Source organism: Hirundo rustica, chromosome 3 (genome assembly GCF_015227805.2).
Source record: "Hirundo rustica isolate bHirRus1 chromosome 3, bHirRus1.pri.v3, whole genome shotgun sequence".
Taxonomy (NCBI): domain Eukaryota; kingdom Metazoa; phylum Chordata; class Aves; order Passeriformes; family Hirundinidae; genus Hirundo; species Hirundo rustica.
In genome coordinates this window covers 19291807-19309295 of record NC_053452.1, presented here as the reverse complement: position 1 = coordinate 19309295, position 17489 = coordinate 19291807, and the positions used below count along the sequence as shown (strand labels likewise).

Genomic DNA, 17489 nt, shown 5'->3' with positions numbered 1-17489 from the left:
CTTCCTTGGAGTGTCTGTTGAAGTGACAAGCTTACTTAAGAGGTCCAACTGGATTGGTAAAGTGCTGATGTTGATCATTCTGCCTAAATGGACAGAAATCAAACCCCAAGCACAACAAACACACCAAGAGCAACCCCTCAACTCCCATACACCCCAAAGAGCTTCTGCCCACTCCCTACTCCCTTTAAATCCTGAGTCTTCCTGTCTGACCATGACAGCCAATCAGACACAAAACAGTCTGTGACCATCAGAGAATGCCTCACAAGCAGACAGAACCACAACAGATTTAAAAAGGCTCCGTTAAATGAGAACATGTCCTTGAATGATTTTCAGCCTCAAACCATCCTCTTACTCATAGCTGATCACACCAACATGTGCCAGATTTTGCACAAAAAAGGCAAAATGCTAACAAGTCAAATAGCTAAATAATACTGCATTTAAGATCTTTATTAAACATGGCCATAGTGTATAAAGATGTAATTACAAGCTTGGGCTCTTATTTGGCAAGCATCCTCTATAAATAATCTTTGTTTCACTGTTCTTTCTCCTCAGTGCTTCATCGAACTCAAGCGATGCCCTTCAGTTTCTCCCCCACCCTTGGGATTATCAAATGCTTTATAGCTCTGCAAACCTTAGAACGGCCAAACACTGCAGCTATAGATGAAAGGGAATTATCTTCAAGGTGCTTTCTCTCGGCAGTATCCTCCTTTTCTTGCCTGGGGTAGGGAGACTCACCAGAGAGCCAGGATGAGGGAGCAGGGCCCCATTCCAGAGTGCAGAATAAGAACACAGACCCGATATCACAGGTCCTTCCAAGTGGTGATCAGTCTTCTAAATGATCTATGGGAAAAGGAGACAGTATTGGAAAACTTTAACACCGAAGTGAGCTACTTCTTGCCAAATTATGTATTTCATCTTATCATTTCCCATGAGAGATATTATTTTGCTAATTATGTCTAATGATTTTTTATGGTAGAAATTTTCCATAAGATTTTACATTCATTCTCATAGCACTAAAAAGAAACTGTCATGTTCATCTAAGCCCATATTTAACCCTTGTGGCAAATAAAGAGGGCACAAACAGCACATGATTTAAAAACCCCATACTTTAACGGAAATACATTTTATTTTCTGTACTGCAAAAAAACAAATTCTTGTATTGTCTTAAAACTTCTTTTCATTAAATCATAAATTGAAGCAGACCAGAAGTATGAGTGGAGCTGGCCCCATTTAGCATTCAATAAACCCAATAAATAGCACAAATTAGGAAAAGGAGCACCAGATGCATAAACAACATAAAGTAGTATTAACATCTTAATGGTATTTATTTCAATACTTGAAATAGCATCTGAGATTAGCATTTTAAACAATCACTCTGTAAACTAGGATACAAGATAATTTCTTTTTGACCAGTTGGCAAATCAATTCTGACAAAGGGATGTTTGAAGAGTGCAGCAATCCCAACTGGATCTGAACTTTGGAAAACTTTTCTTCCCAGTCTTGCAACACCAAAATCCCAAGAAATACCTAGACAAGATCAAAAACAACAGTAGTAACACAACCGAGACAAACACCAGGAGATCTTCTACCCAGAGTGATTTAGAGACACGGGGTGAAAGAGATTGAAAGGTGCACCTGTCCATTTTCAGGCCGTTAACACCTGCTCCGAGTGGCAGTGAACCACATCCAAAGGCACAGGTTTGTATTCCTTATGCATCAGCAGCTCCAACTAAACTTCCAAAATGTCCCCAATGTGCCCTGCAAAAACACACAGCCAGCTATACCCTCCCTTATTCTAGAGGAAACAGAATTTAAATGCAGTACAGTCAGCAGTTTCATCCAAGTAAAATGAAAGGAGAACTGAGCTTTCTCTTTCAAAACTGACGAAGTGATTTGCAAGCTGTAATGGAGAGTTCCTGCTTCCCCTTCCTGGGGGCTGGATAACGCATCTGCACGGGGAGTATCTAGAAGTATCCACTTCTCAAAGACTGCTACTTGAAATGACTAATCTGAACCAATGTAACTCCACAACTGATTCTTTATTTGCTTCCAGTGGTTGCCCTTATCGACTTACAGTGTACTACATTTCTAAAAATCATAGGTTTCTTTGTTTGCTTCCAGGAAAAAAAAAATTTTAAAAAACCTACTTATTTTAGACAATCTTGGCTCCACAAAGTTATTTTTCAATTTTCTTCAGTCACTGCTGCGTGTTCAGGAATGTCTGATTACCCATAAAATGCCTTCTGACAGCTCAAATTCATTACTAAATTACCACATTTAAATTTTTCATGTGCACAGGGCAATTACTTTTATGAATGACTGTCAGCAATGTTTCACTAAATCTGAATGAATTTTTAAAGGATTCTAATTGCCACTTAGATGCCCCTATAACTCTTGTTTTAAAGGCTTTCATGTCTTTTGGTAATAGTTACCTGTGTTCAACACAAACATGTTCCCTCTTACATTTTATATCACTGAAAATTATTGGCATCAGAAACAAAGAAATGTGAAGCTGGTGGTGCTACATAAGCAGATAGACTCCACAGTAGAAATGATTCATAGCCAAAGTCTTGAGAATGAATAATTACCTGTAACCCTCACTCAGAGCTCTTGCGTCAAGTTATATTATTCATTTGGGTTTTGGCAGGAGAAATTAATGAATTCCAACTTGACAGACACCTTAAAAAATTAGAAATTTTTCAAGTAGTTGGGCCAAACTAAACCTTTAATATGTCTAGGCCAAGAAAAAACAGAGGCACACAAGGAGTGGGGTTTTTCCCCACTGAAATTTTAAAAAGTACAGGTACAAATATGTATTCAGAAAGGGCAGGTGAGTTTTAAATTACACCACTGAGACAGGCTGCAGTTTTGACTTGTCTCCCAGCGGAGTGTCATCAGGAAATTTCATTAGCACAATCTATTTTTTATGCCAAGGTTGCTAATGAAAGTGATAAACAAGATCAGAAATAAAGTAATCATTGATGTACTCCCTCAACAAAATCCAGCTAGATGTTTCTCTTTCAAGTGCCACATCTTGTGCATGTTCTTCATCCAACTGCTTGCCCACTTTGGAGATTTTTCTATTTTTCTTTTCATTTTCACTGTTCACTATCAGTTTGTAGAGAGGCATCAAATGAAATATTCCTTTGAAAACTGAATGGATTAATACTTCTGTAATTCTTCTGTCTAGAAAGTCAAAGATGAGGATAACAGGAAAGAAACAGAACATTATGTCCACAAGGAATGAAGTTTTTACCGCTGAGGTCTAAGGGAGACATTTGAAGAAAGTCCCATCAAAACAGTGATGTTGAAAAATAGCCTACAAAAATGACTTGCATTTCTTAAATTATATGTGAAGTAAATACCCCATTAAAATCGAAGACTCTGGTTACCTTTCTGTTCTTCTCACTGGCTGACTGCAGAAATGTGGGCAATCCAGTGAACTTCATCTCGCCACTCTTTTTCAGTGGAGAGGGGAGGGGGGAAAACATGTGGCAAGCCCATTTCTGCAAAGATTTTGAAATCCTCCGATGAAATCTCCTGCAAGCCATTTTTAAGCAATATTAATCTTCTGCAACAGCAAACCTATTTCACTGTGACCTTCAACAAAGGCCAAAGCCTGAGGGATGGTTGCCAGCAGCAAGCTACGCTTCAATATCCAACCGTGCATTGGATCCAAAAAGGGTTTTCATCTGCATCTAAACTCTAATTAGCAGCTCTCAAACCTGCGTTTGATAACTTTATTCCAACAGTCAACATCACCCTTAATACTTGCTCATGCTACTATCCAAAATATACAGCTATGGATGAACAATTGCTTGAAAAAGGTGAGTCCAGCAAAAGCTGCCACCTGCAAGAAATATTCCATTGTATCACAGAGGCAAGGACAGGTCAAACCAGGGCTGAAGCTGAGCCAAGGGAGCAGTAAATTACCAGTGTTATTCCCCAGTTCCCGGTGCTCCCACTGACCTAAGTAGCTTAATGAATCCTGGTCTTCTGATCAGATCCAATACAGCTGAGCTGGGCTTTGGCTTCAGCCTCACTGGCATGCTTAGATACAGAAAAATGGTAATTAAGTGTTGTGGAGTGATGTAAAAGAATTCCAGTTGCTAAGAAAACTGCCTATATGCAGGAAGAGTTGTTTTTTTTCCCCCCCTCATAAGGGGGGGTACATCTTAGCATTTCTAAAGATCCTCAACATTTTGCATATCAGAATCCTACCCTAAAAACTGAAAGGGTTTGAAGAAGCTACCTCAACACATTCTCTTGCCTTCTCTCTTCTCTAGCTTCCCACTTTAAATTCCTGCCAGATGAGTCATAATGAATGTCTCTCCAAAAACTTTGAGGGTTCTGTCCCACTTATTCTGAGAAAAGTTTTCTCATTGCAAAGAACACCAATTTGTACCAATTAGCACCTTATTAACCATCCTAACAGAAAGTTAATTCCACAGATTTTGCTAGGTTTTCCCAATTACAATGGGAATTATGTGGAAAAAAGAGGCTGTTCCCTTTGAACTGTCAATCACACCCCAGACATTAAAATTAACTCCACACATCTATTTTGTAAAAACATTAGAGTGACAAGAACAAATGCCAAACCTGAATGGTGCCTCTCCTCATTCCGAGAGGTAACCACTTCTTCCCTACTACACACGGAGTGTAGCAGACTGTCCTTGGCACAACAGTAAACAAGAACAAGCAGTGGATACTGTGGTTTATTTAAGAGCTTTTACCCAGCCTGATTACCGCACCTGCATTCACTTGCTCTCTTCTGAGCTTTATAGGTTCACTAAGGCCTGACTTCCACTTCTCAGAGAAGATCATCGCTAGCCTGAGCGAGGTAGGCAGAAAGTTCTTTCAGTTCTTGCTACGCAGCTGTTTGCAGACACCAGCCTCAGGCAGGACTGGCCAGGGTCCCTGCACATCCCCACGCGTTTGTCTCCACACAGCTCAGTGATTTCCAGGATCTGCGCACGTGTCCAGGATCTGTGCTCCAGCCAGAATCTCCACCACTCTCTTTTCATGTAATCTTCTTTTCAAGATCACTTCTTCTTTTTGGATTGCCACCTTTCTGGCTTCCTCTTCTTTCCTGCACCAAAGCCTGTGCTTCTCCCAGTCCAAACTAGGACACAGTCTAAGGCAGAAGCACGACATCTGATCAGCCTCCTCGTTCTTTTTCAGGCCTGCTTATTAATTGTAGGGTTCAGGTTGTTAACTGGAGAATCTGGGATGTGCCACTACATTTTAGCCCACATACTATCAGAATTTACAACCGAACAATACCAACTGCAGCCAGCAAGCAGCAGGCTGCTGCTGCGGAGTTCAAAAGTTCAGTTTCAGACACTCACATACAGGCCCAGTTATCGGCCAGCTGTGTGTGCTCACAGTTCAGGCTATTTCTTCACCCAAGACACAGACAGATAGGTTATAGCCGTGCTGAGACAAAGTGGAATCTGCAGATCATTTCCACGTAAGAGCCACCTCTCTCAGGAGACCCACATGGTAACGGGATTAGGTCATGTGTCATCCCTTAATCTCAGTTAACTCCCCACACGTGCTCTGGAGTCAGTTCAAAAGAAAGCAAATTGCCTTCATCCAAAAGGCACTGCAGCCCGTGGATGGATTTCTCTACTGAGAACAACTGCATCAGGCCCCAGTCTGGGGCTGTCACAGTGTCTGCGTGTTTGTCAAGGTTGCTCCACGTGCAGCCACAGCAAAGCATTGGCAAGGCAGCACAAAACCACAAGCCCAGATTCATTATGATTTTTCAGATCTCAGAAGGAATGAAGCAATTACAAGTATCATAAGAATGTTCCCAAGTGGATTTTAAAAGGTTTTGAAGCCGGTTAAAGTTTTTATTCAACACTGACAATGGTTGTTCTGAACAGCTCAGAGTAGGGCGATTTAAAGGTTTACATAAGGCTAAATGACATTCAGGAAAACCCAAAAAAAGCTTTAGGCCTTCTACAGGATCTATTTTGTTCTAGCTGGATCAGTAGACCTAATAAAACTTTATCTGCCTCATATCCTTAGGCTATCAAAGCTACAAAAACACTGTCTTCTTATTAACTTAGTGTTTTACCAACACTGAGAATCTCACTTCATGAATGTGTTTCCTGTTAGAGAGGAGAACAAAACAGATGGAACCACACTCTGGAAGACTCACCATGCTATTTATTCTTCAGAAAAGATATTTGCTTTCCATGGGAAGTCAGAGCTATCCATTGGTTTTAAGTTTATGAGTTAAGTGTCTTTTTAGAGCTTTCAAATAAGACAACATACAATGTGTCTGGTTTAACTGATTTTCCCCCAACAGTTAAAGAGTCAGGGCAGGTTTATCAGGGGCAGAAACTTTCATTAACACCCAAATAATTGCATATTATACCTACACTTAGAGAAGAGGCTACTTTATCCTGCAGCTTCCATCTGCTGAGCTGTGGGTCCTGGACTGCAATACCCAGGCAGCTCAGAACTCTCACAATAGAACTCTTCTCCTTGAGATTAGGGATATTCCATCATTCTTCGTTTACAAATAAGGCACTTAAGCAGCATGACATGACTGATCAACCTAAAAGCACCTGAGGTCTACAAACTGCTGTAATTTTAACTTCATTCACCTGTGCCCAAGCTGATGGTTCTCAGTTCAGAGCAGCCCCTCCTGGGGGATGACTGTTACCCTCCACGCTTCACTTTGGATAGCCCTGTTCCTGCACCGCTGACAGAACTATCATCCATCACTTTATTAGTCCTCTGTTCACTAAGAACTGAAGAAGAAGTGTTGAGAGCTAAAAATCCCCCAAACATGGAGCTATACATCATGGACTTTCACAGCTAATGGCCTTGACACTAGGAGTAACAAGAGATAAAGCTAACAACATTGGAAAAAAAAATTACCCTCAGTCCGGCCATGCACTGCCATCTCCTCTTTTTTTAAGCAGCACATCCCTGTATCTTTAATTATAGCAGGCAGGATGTGAACAGATGCTTACTGCACCCAGCAGCCCAATTCAGGCAAACTCTTAGCTATTAGCAAATCCTTTAGGTAGCTGACTCAGGTAAATAAAATGTGCAGATTCCCCCCAACTGATTAACCACTGGGCTTGCACAAGCTTGGCTCATTGACCACAGCTGTTGGGAATACAAATGTCCTCAGCTGACAGCCCTGTTCTCAGTTTCATCATCATTTTGGGTTGAAAACAAAAATGTCAGCATTTGCTGACATCTTGTCTGGAGTTGGGACAAAATACCCCAAATCAGTAGGAGGTGAGGAATTCTTCCATGAAATGAATCACAGGTTGAAGTTATTCAAATAATAAAAAAGAAAAGCAGAGATCAAGATGTAGGCTAAAGGGATAGTCAGCCTGCAGTTCTCCAGATAAATCCTACGGATTTATGTACTGCTTACAGACACCTCAGTTACAAGGCCTGGCTCTCCAACTACCTCCCAAGGAACCGAAATCCACACAGATCCTCAATGATATACAAGCAGCATGTGAATTCAATTTCTTTAATAATCAAACCTAAGTCCCTAGCAGTTCCAGCTGTCATGTCCATTTCTAGCTTCTACAGGCACTTTATCAGCCTTTACTTCCAGAGCTGACGTCACACAACACAACTGTTGGTTACTGCTGCAAAAACATCCCCAATTTCACACCTTCCCAAAGGCAGGATCCTCTAAAATCCTGCGCCACAACATGCAAGTGCCTCTTGACAGCCTCTCCAGCAATAAGTAGGCACAGTTCTAGAAAAACTGAATGGATCTTGCAAGCCTTCATCTCTCATCACATCCGTGTCTTTTCCTGCCAAATATTTCACCGTGCCCTCCCCTCTACAGCCTCCTTCTTGCCCATACAAACAATCCTCTCTTTGGTAAAGATGAGGCTTTCATAATCCACTTGCTGATGAAGGAAAACAGAAATAGAAGTAAGCACACATGCCTTTTTCCTTGCTTACTTTGAGGATGCCATAGCTTCAGCTCTGACTGGATGGATCTGAACACTGGAAAGATACAGACAAGTATCTGGGATGCCTGCTGATGTTTAGTGTGGTAATGATGGAAAAAGTTAAGTCATGGTAATTGCCAAAACTCAGATTCCCTGGAGTTTTGTAAGTTTTTAAAACATCACAGCAAATGATATCCAACACCCAGATTTTCTGTTATGGTTGCCACAGTTTAATTATACTGGTTCATAAAGTTTCTCTCCCTTCCAGCTTCATGGGTCCATACTGTAAGTGTACATTCCTCACCAACAAGAAGCAACCAGCTGTTCATTAAGAGTCCTAGGCTGCAAGGTGCTGAGCATCTCTGCAAACCTCAGTCACCTGGGAACAGCCAGTGAAAGAGATGGGGAACACAATTTGTGGGATTAGGCGCTGAGAATGGCAGCACAATGCAGACTGCCAGACCCAAAGGCTGTCCAAGGCAGTGAGTCTCCTCCTCCAGGCACAGTAAATAGGCTTTGGCACAGTCTGAGATGCCAGGGAGTGGCATCAAAACACGTACTTGCTGTTCAGTATTTCACACATCTCACTGTTGCCGTCCAACACTTTGCTCCTGTCAAGCAAAAAGTCACATGACCTTAAAGGCATTTTTGTGAGCCACTTAAGTTCATGAGTCCATGCAGTCCAGTTGCTTGAAAGACAAACATTTGCTGGTGTAAAAGAAGGAAAGGGAAGCAGGGGAAGCTATGGGACAATCTCTCTGGATTAGTAATGAGTGTTCAAAGAGAAAACTGCATTGCTAGTCATCCTCTCTGGAAAAAACAAAAATGCACGTTCCCATCTTGCACCTGCAAACGCAGAGCCTGCAGTAACTTTCTGGATTGGTAGATTGCAGCATCACCATACTCTTACCAATTAGCCTCCAAATGATTTTCCAGGTCCCAAGGAACCAGAGCAGAGTTATCATTGGTGCCCAGCACTAATACAGCATCTCAGCACTCTAAACATCTAACAGGATAAATGGCACTAATAATTATAAGAACAACTCCACTGATTCTTAGCCTTACTAAAATAAACAGTACTGTTTGTTATTCTATTATAATACAAATGCTTTGTGCTTCCTATTTTATTCTGGTGCCATTTTCTCTTCTTCAAAATGGTCATGAGGTTGGGCTGGAAGGAGAGAAAAGAATCTCGTAAAATGCTAAATCTATAGGAACTAAGGTTGCTTAGCACTCCAGAGAGTGCAGACAAATGACAGGAAAACAAATAGACACAAGGGAAGAAACTGGAGTTGTTATGCAGTCCTTATTCAGTCTTACTGGCTTCTATTGGATTTTCATCACTGAAAGATTGAACAAAGGCATAAAAGGATTTGCTCCTGAAAAGTCACAGAATTTTCAGGGTAACAACCAAAACGATTCTCTTAACACTGCTACTTCCCAAAGTGTTTGCTCACACCCAGGCTGAGCAGAATTGATTCTGCTTTCAAATCCTGCAGATAGATAAAAGGACAGCATCCTGCAGGGGGATCAAACCCAAACAGGGACACAAACTGAAAGGCTTGCAGGGGAAAATTAAAAACTCCACATAAATAAGGCTCAGCTTGATGCCCTGTATACCTGGCAGTGTGACCAAAACTGTGGTTTTGACAAGAAGATGAGTGCAGAGGAAGGTCTGTGAAAGCAGAAATTTCACTGTTTATGAAATATGTTACTTTTTGCCTACATGTGGGTAAAAAAGAAAAAGAGAGGGAGAGAACAGACAGCTATGGGACTCGCCCAGAAAGGCAGTGGCAGAAATTGCCTGTGACTACAGCTCAACAGAAATCTGTAGAGAAGATGGAGATGTGTCCAAGAAACAGCAGTTTCACAACCAAAAAACACTAACCCAGAAACAAACAAGGTTTGAAACATTTTTCTTTCTTTTATGACTCACCAGTGCACTCCAGACTGTCTATTGACATTATGTGTAACAGTCTGAAATTACTCTTAAAACTCACCAGCTTTGACCACAGCATCATTCCTGAGAAGAAAAAGCTCAGTAGATTAGGAATCTGAACCCAGTCATCTTTGCCCTGGCCACACAGCTGCCTCCACAAAGGCCACTGAGAGTCCAGACCAGCCTCTGCACCCCAGTCTCATCCTGAGCACCTCCAAAACGCCAGAGCACCCAGACACAGGCACAACCACACCAGCAGAGAAAGTGGAAAAACACTGAGTAAAGAGAATAAATGAAAAATGGAGTTTGAATTGTTCCTATAACCAACGTGATGCTTTTAAGGGCAGTTTTTTGTTGGTCTTTGGTATTGATGTGGACTGTTCTATTTGATCATGGTTTTATATATGGTTTCTATCAGTACATATGACTGACTGGTTGCAGGGTATGAAATTGCACTGTAACAGGCCATTCCCCACAACACATAGAAATTACTTCCTGGTGAGGTTTTTCCCCACTACCTTTGTTTTACAAAAAAAAAAAAAAAAAATTAAAGCCCATCAGCTTGTGACACTACTAAAAACACACCTACAAAGATATTATTAAAATAACCACGAGTTTAAAAAAAAAAAAAAATTGACAGTTATAAGAAAGGGCAGCACTCAGTTATCCAAAAGGGCATATGGTAACCACCAGCTCAAGTCAACTAAGAGTTTTGTCACATACATATTTTATATTTTCAACATTTTGCAACACCAAGCACCTAGAAAGCCATTCCTTCAAGGCTTTACATTCCCTTGCCTTGCACTGGACTAAGTGATAGCTATAAACTTTTCACTCAGACATGTTCCTTGGCCACATACACTCATAACATTTTAACTGTGAAGTTTAAGTAAATGTTTTCATGATTTTAAACTCAATAAAAATTAATTGCTTGCTCTGTTTCTTACTCAGTATTTCTGAATTTGGAGTTTCTTACTGGGTTCGGAATCCTGAATCACTGAATGCTCCCAAATATGTCAAAGATAAACGTATTTAAAAAACATATTAAAAGCTTACACTGCCCACGCAAACTGCCTGTGAAACAAATTTATTCTAAATGGGTAGACTGACTGCTCTCAGGGTTATATACAAGAACTAGCTCTAAGTAGACAGACAGGATGTTACTCCAAATAATTTTCTCATCTAACTCTACTCACCACTCAAGTAGTGAATAGTAGGTTTTCTACAGGTCTGTTTTTATCTTATCTAATATCCTGCAGGAGAAATAAGCTTTCTATTTTCTTCAGAATATGGCCATAGTGAAGAGATTTCAAAATATATCTCATGAAGGGATCTCACAGAGGCATGAGAGCCTTGAAGCTGTCTACATCTATGCATCAACATTTTATTTCTTTGTGACAGACAGGCTGAAAATACCTGTATGCAGGTTCAGATGTGGATTCACTGGTTGAGTTATAGTCAGGCATGAAGGTTATTATCACATGCTGGGATTTTTTTCCTTCCTTTCCTAGGGGAAAGGACCATGCAGAGCCCTCAAAGTGTAGTAAGGAAAAAGCACTGTTTGCAAAACAGCACATGCAGGCTAATATGCATTTATTCTACGGCATATTCCTACACTAGTAACAGAATTACAAAAAAATGCAGTGGAAAACATCTTCAAAAATTATGTAATCCATATTCTGCTCCCTGGAGGCATCAGCTGTACCTTTATCCTTTCTGACAAAGTCTAGTAGGTCTTTATTGTATTCCAATGGCCCCACTGCCTTCTCATGAAATAGCTCCGTATGCTCCATCTTCTTGATTATCCAGTATCTATCCTAAATCTTCCTTGTTGGCAATTAAACCCACTCATCTAGAGAAGAGATTATTCCCTTCTTCTAAAAATGTCATTATTTCCTCATTACATGGATGGCTCAGACTCTCCCTTTATCTCTTTCTCAACAGATGTCTGGATAGCCCCGATTCCCTCAAATTCCCTTACCAGCAACCTTGTGCTTCAACCAGCTCTCCTCATTTTTCAAAAAGCTCCACAAATCTTCAGCTATCTCATCTTGCTAGTGTGCTAAGCTGGAGAAGGTCCTCATCACAAAGCTGTCCATGTTCTTCTCCCTTTCCATAGCCACAAGTCTAACTCATATTTTGGATTCCAAAGCAAGTATACATAAGTTGATGAAAGGGGAAACCCCACTTCTTTATTTATATCTCACTTCTCTGAGCAAGTGATGTTCCCTTTTATCCCAATTCACACATAACTCTCCAAAGAGGTTTCAGATAGACAGGAAAATCTAACTGTTTATCACATATCAAAACTTCCAGTTCCTTTTATTTATTCCCTCACTTCAGTATATTATTCATCTAAGAAACCATTTGTTCCAGGCTTTATTCCTCGCATGCGTCACACTGATAGAAACTTTCTCTCGGGATGTTCAACATTCCATCTTTTCAAGAGCTTTAATTTTATGTGACTTGATTCAGAGAAAGAAAAAGGTTTTACAAATCTGCCTTGTAATAACACACTCACCTCCAGTCCATCCTACAAAAACAGAAAGTTATAAAAAGCCTGATTTACCCACAGTACTTTTTGCCTATCTGTTCAATGTCATTACAGAGTTAACATTTATAATGCTGTTGAAAGGCAGGTGTTGCCAGCAATGGGCTAAGTGGAAACATTAATGTGACAGTTTATTAATCAATTCCATCTCACAAGCCCTAATGTAACAAAAAGAAGCATAAATAAATGCCTGATCTGTTAAAGTAATATATGGCCTTCATACTGAGACCCAGTTTAGGGGTGGGCTCACATTGGACTCACTTTAAATGCCTTGGCAATTTGAAGTTCAGGCTGCTAACACTTTGAAGGATCATATACTAGCTGAAGGTATTAATGGTTTAAGGGTGTTTTGTGTTTGCATTTAAATTTCAGTGAAGTTCAGTACTGTTGAAAGGTGCTGGATCAATAGTGCTGGTTTTGAGCATATTTATCTCGAACTTTTCCCTATGGTCTTGTCCACATAAAATGGGATTCAGCTTAGCTAGTATCCAGTTAGCCCCTCTGGTTTCTCAGCTAGTGAGGACCAATCCTAATTAATTTAATCCTAATTAAAAGGTAATATGGTAGATAGTAGGAATAAGTCTGTTGACTTAGAAGGAAAGCTCAAAAGTAATCCTCCAGCTTCAAGCTGGAATATCTACAGCTCTGTGCCCCCTTGACCATCCTCAGTCCTGTGCTGTCCCTTCCCTTGTGCTGACAGAACTGTCCATGTACGGCCTAAAATCAGACAGGATGAATCCAGGTCTCCCTCATTTCCTCTCTCCTGTGCAAACACAGACTGAAGGGGAACTGTACTGTTCAGCTTGGACGACATTTTTGCATGGGGTGAAAGAGAACTGAGTGAGATAAAGTCTGTCACATTCCTTGTCATAATCATGCACAGATGTTCCATATTAAAAACTAATATTTACTGAAATAGTTTCAAAGTTGCATCAGAGCTCCTCAGAGTGCGTTAAAAATAAGCACATGCAAAATATTACATTTAGCTGGGAGCCAGATTCCTTCACCAAAACTACAGACAGCTATACAACTGTTTCTCTGCTAACACAGTGAGCCAAATCAATCCCCTCCATCTAAACACCTCTGAACTCTGGGACTGGTTTTATCTGAGCCTGTATTTGGCCAAGTGATTGTTACCCTCCAGTGAGTACATGACCACATACAAAAAGTTCAAGGCATGACCAGTTTATTACATGAAGAAATGTAATAAACTGTGATTTAAATTTAATAGCCTCAGACAAATTTGCCTGTTTGTTCAACAGAGTGAACTCTCAACCTCCGCTCATTTACAGAGATCCAAGATTCCTGCACTGCACACGGCAATCCAAATTGCCTCAGCAATTCACAGAATTATAAAATGGTTTGAGTTGCAAGGGACCTTAAAGACTATCTAACTACAATCCACTGCCATGGGCAGGGACACTTTCCACTAGGCCAGGTCGCTTAAAGCCCCATCCAACTCCCAATACTTCCAGGGATGGGGCATCCACAGCTTCTCAGGGCAACCTGTGCCAGTGCCTCGCCCCCCCATAAGCAGTACTTGTTTCCCCTAATAATAAGTCACAAAAACAACAACAACAATACAGCACATGTGGTTCTGATAAGATTGAGCCTCAAATTCCTATTTGATTAAGAGACCATCATATGACAAATCCAGCAAAATCAAGTATCTGTCTGAAATCCAGGGAAAGTGCTTGATTTACAGCCCTAAGTGGATGTCTGCCATGATTTTCGCACACTTTGCTATCTTGGCTGACCTCTCCCAGATGTATTTTCTGCAAACCAACAGATTTCACATGTTTTTAAATACAGTGACAGCCAGGAATTCATAAATAATATATCTCCACTGAAATATAACTGCCATGTCTGAGCAGTTCCGGCTCCAGGCTGGATCTGCAGCAAAGCCAGACAGCTCAAGTTTATAGCAGCTCTCCCCATTCTGCAGCTACGCTATTAAAACAGCTCCACTTGCACTCAGCTGCCCAGACATGGACAGCTCAAGCTAATGGTACCTCAATACAAGCATGAAATATTGCCCCTTGTCAGGAAAAGTTACAGTCATGCATGACAAATTTAGGTAGGAAAAAGTGCACAAAGTACATCAGGCAAAGTGTGTACGTGAACACTTTGTTTCAAAAAACAAAGATGAACTTGTGGGATTTGTGTTTGTCAATTTATCTTCAGTGTCATTCCTTCCCATCAGATGGGAATGTCAAACAGCATCCATGGACTGGAATAACACTTCACTCCTGGAATCCAGGCCATGCCCACTGCACTCATTACAGTGTACTTTAGGAACGACTCATTTTCTGTTTGGGTGCTAAATATAAAAGTCAAGTTTGTTGGAAATCCTTCTATTCCTTCTTGCTTCTCAAATTGTCTGAACTGTTATCCTGCATCAGAATTCATAAGAAAAACAAGATTTGCTCTAGACCCCAGATTTGCCATTCTAGCCTTCAGCGTGAAGAAGAAGAAATAACAAACATATAGGGGGTTTTTCACGGAGGCAAGTACATGCTACTAGATACTTTGGTCACCATCTCCCTAAACTGTTTTCATTTTTCTTCTGCATTTTTTTCCTACGTTTCTGGAACACCTACACTGAATACACTGTATGCTGCTTGGGACACGTGAGAGCTTCTGATCTGAAATCACCAGTCCCAGACTGACTCATGCTAAAAACCTTTTTCTCTGCACATACGCACACACACATGCTGCACTGAAAGTCATCAGAATCCACCATGTTCTGCCTAGTTACAGCTAACCTGAGACAGCAACTGAGACCAGACTCCCTTGTTACCCATCCCATATTCAACAGATTTGCAAATAAAAATGTTCCGTCTTTCTGCCCTAAAAGATATGTCATAGTTCACATAAGAAAAACTGCTCAAAATCTTAAATCATGCCCTGAACAGCCACATGAGATAAGACTTCTCAATATGCATGGAAAATCTTATCAACTTCAGTATCTTGGGTGCTTGGAGCAACTTCTAAACGTAAATATTTCATGTAGGCACCCGCACACAGATGATTTATAATGGTCCTAAAAGTTTTTATATACTTAGAGAAAAGTTACAGCAGCCACCAAGGTACCTTCACCACATGCAAGGGGCTGGTATTCTGTGAGTGTGAGAACCACAGAAGGCAACCAAGACCTTTTGGCATCAAGGAAGGGAGTCCTGGGACTCACTTCACTCAAACCTACAGCCCTTGAAATGAGAGACGCGAAAGTCCAAGACATCTCCCAGCCTAACAAGAAGGATCATTTCCCTGGGTTTATCCACTCATCAGTTTCCAATTACTCAAGATATGTATTCTCCTACCTCCCATCCTGGGAGAGTACTGTTGGTGTAATGAATCTCACAGCTATGCAAATTTTCTACTTGCTGAGCCGAAATTTGTGTTTCCTTTGTCGTATTCCATAACTCCTAAAAACTATTCTCAGTACATCCTTCTGTTTGAAATGATATAACTTTCCTCATTAACTTTATTAATTAATTGTTTAAATTAACTCTTCCAATTCATTGTTTTAATTAATCATAATAATAAGCTGTGTAATCTTCCACTTTAGCCAGCATGTAGCAAAGTTTTTTTTCACAGACTGCTGTGGTTAGAAGAGTTTGGGAAAAGCGCTGAAACTTTAAGTTTTGTTAAATCAACCTTGATACGCTTTCATGAACAAAGCCTGAGGGAGAGATGTACTGTAGAAAACTGGACACCGGGAATGCAGAATTTATAGACTACAAGGACATGGTGCAAAAACCAGAGAAAAAGAAGAGACTAGACAGTTCAGCATTTGTGCTGAAAACTCTATCAGGGAAAACGATAGTAAAAATGATGAAAATCTGGATTAATTAGCATGAGAAGTCACAAATCAATAACCAAGAGAAGACAGAATGCTAATTAAGAGAATTATGTGCTTTGCAACCAATGGACAGTGATTTCTTTGTTTGCTAAAGATATATAAATAGTGAAAAATTTTTGTAAGTGGGTGTGCATCCAGGTGAAGCTATCACCATGGTGCTGTGATAGCAAAAGTAACATTTACTTTCTAATGCCAAAAAGTAGTATTGGAGAGTTTGATTCATCCCAGTATTTCCAGCAACACTTCTAGGAGGAGTTGTTCATTCCCCTTCTAAACATTACATTTGCATTTCTAACGAATCACACAGTCCTTTTCCACAATGATGTACTTTGGCCATTTCAACCTTTCACTGCTCTTACCAACGATGATGTTTCCCACTCCAGCTAGGTGGAACTACGGAGGAGAAAACTTTGTAAAGAAAAGGTAGAGAGAGTAGTCATGACAACATGACTTGTTCTGCCTTCTGAGAACATTGTAATGAAAGGAGAGTACATTTTTCTAAGCACCAGAAAATTTCTAGTTATTTCTCCCTCCTGTGATGTGTCCCTCCATCCCTATTACAGAAAGAACCACAATGCAGGAGGCAGCAATGTGTTGGTAGGGCTTGTGGTCTTGTTTGCTGCTGTGGATTTAGAAGAGTCAAGGAAATGCATCTTGGAGTAGAGAGCAAGCTGGTCTATAAGAATTTTGCAAAAGCTCAGGGTCATCAACAGATGGACAGCTAGGGCAGACCTGTGAAATCCAGGGCAAGGCCAGGCACGGGGAGTGAGTTACAAAACATCCACCTCCCCCAGTGAGGGCACAACAGCTCCAGAGGCTCAGCCCTGTGCCTGGCTGAGAGCAGTTAAGTGCTTGCTCATACCCTATGCACGCCCTGGGAGCTGTAATGGCTCTTGGTGAGACGTTTTTCAGACACTGCCCAGCTCTTCCACAGTCAGCAGCTCTTATTAAAATTTTAATAAATTGGGTCAATAATTGCAGCAAAAGCCCCAATCCTCTGACACAGTGTTAGGCTGAAAAAGGACAGGGAACAGCACTTGTCTGGAGCACATCTCAGTGCTGCACTTGTAAATCCGGTCAAACTCAGTCTAGACGTCATAGTTTTCCTTCTGAGAAATCCCACTACAGTCAGAGCTGCCATTCACCAGGGGCAGGAATGTTTCATGGTGTGCTCCTAGCAAGCAGTCAGTG

General features: G+C 40.8%; 1 long non-coding RNA gene across 3 annotated transcripts in view; it reads right to left on the bottom strand.

Moving 5' to 3' along the window:
- Nucleotides 1-429: 429 nt before the first annotated feature.
- Nucleotides 430-17489, bottom strand: part of LOC120750598 (uncharacterized) — a 39940-nt gene continuing 22880 nt past the window's right edge. The window contains exons 1-5 of one of the 3 annotated variants that reach the window (XR_005700065.1): nt 4253-4326; nt 3970-4050; nt 3393-3540; nt 1636-1758; nt 430-840 (exon numbers count right to left, since the gene is read on the bottom strand). This is a non-coding gene — a long non-coding RNA (uncharacterized LOC120750598). Of the gene's footprint in view, nt 841-1635; nt 1759-3392; nt 3541-3969; nt 4051-4252; nt 4327-4751; nt 5483-17489 lie in introns of those variants that run through there. The other 2 variants (XR_009207665.1, XR_005700064.2) reach the window with 2 other exon arrangements.